The sequence below is a fragment of the Rutilus rutilus genome (assembly GCF_951802725.1).
Source record: "Rutilus rutilus genome assembly, chromosome: 6".
Classification (NCBI taxonomy): domain Eukaryota; kingdom Metazoa; phylum Chordata; class Actinopteri; order Cypriniformes; family Leuciscidae; genus Rutilus; species Rutilus rutilus.
The window spans coordinates 50,245,940-50,251,837 of NC_140214.1; positions in this window are offsets into that span (position 1 = coordinate 50,245,940).

Sequence of the window (5,898 nt, forward strand, 5' to 3'; positions counted from 1 at the left end):
TGGGCTAGAATCAGCCAGTCGTCCAGATAGTTCAGCACTCGTATACCCCGTAGTCTGAGGGGTGCGAGCGCTGCGTCCATGCACTTCGTAAATGTACGGGGTGCCAGGGACAAGCCGAAAAGGCAGGACTGTGTACTGATATGCCTGGCCCTCAAAGGCGAATCTCAAAATTGCCTGTGACGTGACGCTATCTGTATTTGAAAATACGCGTCCTTCTTGGGCACCAGGAAGTCTCTGCTGTAAAGCCCCCCTTCGCTTTGAGCTTGAGATAGGGGTTCTATAGCCCCTTTGCTCAACAGTTTCAGAATCTCGGCTCGAAGTAGATGAGCTACTTTCGATTCTACCGTGGTCTCGACGCGCGCCATGAAGCGGCGAGGGCGCCGGCGAAACTGCAGCAAATAGCCTTCTTTTATGATGTTCAGCACCCATCTCGAAACCCCGGGAAGCTTTTCCCACGCAAGTGCGCGAGTAGCTAGGGGCTGGATGCGAAGCACGCTCTGATCGGCTCGCGATACAGCGGCTTTTGTGTGCTGGGACATAAGCGTCGCGCTCATGACATCTGAGGCAGGGGGCGCGCTGATAACAGCGGGCAGAATGCCCGCGCTCGACTCCTCTGCAGTGTCTAACTGAGAGGGGGAGGGCTGGGCTAGTTTCATGTCTGTGTGTTGGCGTGGGCGCAGAGCAGCGGGCACATACACCACTTTTACAGCATTGCTCGCGTGAGCAGAGCGTATGCATACTGGTCCTGTATTTACAGAGACCGTGAGACATGTGGGAAGTAGCGTTTGTGGGCACTGGGTAGTGGGCACGTTTGCTACGTTTAAAGCGCAATCGATCTGAGTCGATTTTATGTGCGCGAGCCCTGTGTGAAGGGCTGTGCTTGTGTGTAGGAATGGGCACTGAGTAGTGGGCATTTTTTCTACACATGAAAACACCATCGGCCGTGGCCGGGACACCAGAAAATACACTCTTTAAGGGATTTATCTGGGTAGCCGTAAAAATGGCTTTTTTGTGCAGGCAAGCGGGCAATGGAACCGGCTTGTTGGCTGCTAAATACGCTGGACCAGTCACATTTCTTGGAACTGGACGAGCGGCAAGGTTTGGGTGCAGGCGAGGGGGTTGTACAACGCACTCGTTGGCTGCAAAATACACATCTGCAGTCGCCTCTTCAGGGAACTGACAGAGCGAGCATTGACGGCATAATTTTATTTGCCGGTAGACCCGGGATCGAACACGGGTCTCTCGTGCGGAAATCTGTGAATCTGTCACTGGCCCACAGGGGAAGACACATAGGATTTCAGTCAGCGCGAGTATTAGCGCGTTTGTTTGCAGGCGTGCGTGTAACAACAGGCTCGCTCACTGCAATAAAGACATTTCCAGTCGCCTGAACTTCAGAGGGGAATGAGAAATGTGTGAGAAATTGAGATCGGCCCGGCCGCAGCGGGACTAGAACACTCTTTTCTCCTTTCGCCAGTGACGCACGGGAACCATAGAAACGGTGTCTGGGTGCAGGCGAGCGGGTTGTACAATGCGCTCGTCGGCTGCAAAATGCACGTCTGCAGTCGCCTTCCAGGGAACTGACAGAACGAAGCATTGGCGGCATAATTTATCTGCCGTTAGACCGGGATTCGAACACCGGTCTCCCGTGTGAAAAAACCTAGGATTCCGCCACTGAGCTACAGGGGGGAAACACAAAGGCATTCAGATGCACGAGCATATAAAGAGCGTCAACATGTTTTCTTCGGCGTTTGCTTGCAGGCGTGCGTGTATTAAAAAACAGGCACGTTTGCTGCAGTATAGACATTTCCAGTCGTCTGATCAGGGGACTGAGACATGTGTGAGAAATGAGGTCAGTCCGGTCTCGACGGGACTGTAAACACTTTTCTCCTTTCGCCGGTGAGTGACGCGTGAATGGGGCGCAGGGGTAGGGTAGCTTTCTTGTAACGTAAAGAAAAACGAACCCCGACCATCTGCTTCCAGCCTCCCTTGTGAGCAGCGCAGTTTGCGCGGCTCGAACAGAGGGAGAGAGAAAGCCAGCCCCGTGACGGTCCGCTCCGGACATCCCCTGTGAACAGCACGGTTGCGCGGCTCGAACAGAGGGCGAGCAGGCATCACCCCCCAAGCAGGCAAGGCAAGCGGGCGAACCGGCGAGCTTTGCGGCTTGGAAGGGCGGAGAAGCAGTCTCGGAGAAGGATGCCAGGTGAGTCCTCAGAGTCACCATAGGCAGTACCTAGCTCGCAGTGAGGGCAGTCGCCGTCAGCGAACGCGAGAACTGCGTGATCCTCAGGAAAGGGGCGTCTTGAAAAAGACGCCCGGCTCTTTTAGTGCAATGAGAGTGTGTGTCGCGGCGGCGAGCACACACAAGGCACAGTAGAAGAGAAAGGATACAACGCCGGATAGCGCAGCAGGAAGGCGATGAAGGCGGCGCGGCCAGCAGCTTCTCGACTCGTCCCGCTGAAGTGCTTCTTCAACAGCGCGGCTTCTTCTCGGATCCAGCGATGTGAGTTGCTTCGCTGAAGGATGAAAAATCAGAGATATAAGGCCTGCGAGCGGTATTTATAGACCTAAGCCACGCCCGTTTCGGCAGGACGTGACGCAAGAGGGCGCGAAGCGCCCTCATTGGGTCTGACGTCACTCTAGGTCTCGCTCGATAGGCTTAAGCAGTTGCCAGCAGACCAGCCAATAGGCGCGCGAGCTGCCTCGCCTATGTCTGTATGCTGCCGCAACGCGTTTTACATTAATACAAAATTAAGGATAATTTTTTGGCTTCAGTATTCTCGTGGAAAAGGATTTTCCCCTAGCGTATTCTACGCAGTACGAGAGAATCTCTCGTAAGAGAACAACATATACTCAAGCTGCAGTTTAGTTTAACTTGACTGTCATAATTGGTATGTCCTCAAAATCTGTTAGTTATAGTACATTTTAAACTTTAAACTATATAAAATACATTTCCTCTTTTTTTTGCAGAAATTCCCACCTTAGTGCAGTGTGTCAAGGAACTAATATCCTCAATGAACAGAGGGATCGATACAGCAAGCACAAGCTCAGGGTCCTCCAGCTCAGCCCAAGAGATGGTATGTTATTGTATGTGTTTTGTGAAATACTAATCATTCAAAACAAAAATTTTAACTTGTAATTGACCCTTCGCTAAGATCCGCCCTCCTTAGATACTGTTGCTACGCCTGGCAAACTTTCACGCCTTGTGACGTAACCACTGCTGTTTCCGGCTCCTAAGGCCGTCGCCTTTCTACTGCTTTTGCATGAGTTTTACTATGGTTTTACCATACAGCAGTGCTGCGTCCCGTGTTGTTTAAATAGATCCGAGTTTAAAAGAACAAGTGACTGTCAACAGTCATTTTACTTTTCCCTGTGACGAGAAAGACAAGAGGAAATGGCTGCAGTTGATAACGTAAGTTACAAATATTAAACAAATAAAGAAACTTTGGCGTCAGTTGGTGCTGCTAACCCTCTAAAACCTGGCTGTCACATATTTAATTTTTAATCTTCGTTCAGTTACATCCACAGTTATAGCAGTTTTTTAAAATACCTCATCAAGAACATGGATGCTAGCTTACTCACCTCAACCTCATAAACCTTCTTTTTTCATTGATGCCTGGACTCTGTCCTTAATTATGCCACCTGCACTCTGTTGGATTTAAAGTAGTTTAAATCCTTTTTGACCGCCGAGGGTAACGTAAGAAGGACGTGATCGTAAATAAATGTACAAGTTCCTCCATTGTTTTGGTGCGGTCGGAGAAGCGCTTGGACCCACGAGAGCCGCGTGACGTCAGACTTAACAACCGAATTAAGGCCTCATTATACTTCTGCGTCGACCTACGCCGGAGCCTATACGCCGTAGGCAACGTGTTGGTTTTAATTTATACTTCTGTGTCGTTGTCCGCGTTGACGCGCACCTGGGGAGCATGTTACCCCGAGGGAGGGGTTCTGGCAGACCAATCACAGCGCTTGTGTCCGCGTAGAATTGACGCGTTGTTACATTTTTGGAGAGGTGCACGTCAGGGTACGCCGAAGGGTACGCGCGCTACACACAGCCTACGACGTAGCTACGGCGGCAGTTCGACGCAGAAGTATAAAACAGGCTTTAGAGTGTGTATGCAGTGGTTTCATACATTCTCAAGGAGATAATTAGTCATTTTTGGCTAACTCTGAGAGAGCAAAACAAAATGGACTGAAGTATGCATTCGAGGGATATATTCACGACATAATATGCAACCGATTAGAGAATAATTTCATCAACATTGAACGATTCAATACAAATACGCGTATCGTTAAACCCTTAATACAAAGATAGATCAAAGTGACGTTACGTTAACTAACCATTCAGAAATGTCTTGTTTAAGCCTTAATTGTTGAACTTCTTCGGGTCGTCATCTTGTTCGGTGTCCAAATTCGTTTTTAAATTGATACGTTTGTACAGATAATCTGAGAGACTCCCGCTGCAATTCTTTCTCCACAATATACACTCAACTGTTGTCATGGCAACACTACATGTGCACTGTTGAAACCATAGACAGTAAAAGTGATGTTGATTGTGTGGAATATTCCCTTTGAAAACAAAACTCAGCCACTGCGTCTTCAGTTCAAATTTAGGAACATCAAAATGTCTGATGTGTTCGTTATTACCGGTAATTAGCCTACACACCATTTTGCTCCAACGTATCAACATGTTGGACTATGATGATAGCTCAAGCTCGTTCAGGGCGGGTCTGTGTTGAAACGCTGCTGTTAATCAACAATCGAGGGAGGGGCATTGATATAGTGAAGTCACAATATCAAACTGCTCAATATAATGAAGTGGAACAATGAATAAATTGAAACAAAACCACTGGATGGAATTTTTATCATTATATGATGGTTGTGTATAGGCACTGCCTAATTGTAAAATGATTGACAGGAATTGTAGCCAGTGTTCAGTCTAGAGATTACATTTTTTACAGACCCTATTAGAATGTTTTGTTTGTTTGTTTGTTTTTGGTATGTTAATGTGATTTTTTTTTTCTTTACATAGATTTCTCTGGGCAACATGGCTGTCCAAGTCAACAAAACCTGCTATGGGAGATTGAATAGGAGCAGAATGTCCCTGTTCACTCAAGAGTTAGCTGTTTTGTTGTTTGGGAGGGAGGTTCTGGGTTCATCTAGCCTCACTGGGAATAGGTCCCAAAAAGAAAGGCTGAACCCAGAAAAAATGAATGCACTTATCGGTTTGTATAAGGTTTATATTTTTTATATTTCATTATAGTCCTTTCTCAGTTGAAATTTTAAATAGTAGTGTAAAATATGTTATAAAAAATAATTGACTTAAAGGGTAGCATGTATCATACTATATGTGCATGCGCAAACTTCAGAGATTGTGAACCTTATTTTATCACAGCAAGAAAACAATACAAACAGCATATCACAATAAAGATAATTTAATTTAACCAAATCTCAAAGTTAAGTAACGTTTCAAATTATTAAATGAAAGGTTTGGGCAAAACGGTACAGTAAACAATTGCTTCTATTTCATGCACTTACATTAGGATTCAATCCTCAATAATTATACATCAAATTAAAGTAGTTTAAATAACATAATAGGCCATAGAGGATTCTTCAAAAATAACCACTGATTATCTTAAGAACGAGTTGTATCCAGCATGATTGAGTAATTTAACTGCATACTGTAGACAAAAGCATATGTTAATCACAAAAAAACTTATTTAAAGAATAATTAAAATAAATCTAAATCATCTTGATTATTTCTCTGGGAGTATTGGAGCAGCTTGCTTCTACTCATTCATAGTGCTGACAATCACATCGATAAGTTAATATTAAACATTAAAATGGAGGATGGCATGGTAGGGCATCAGTATAAATAAACTATTTCATATATTGATATTT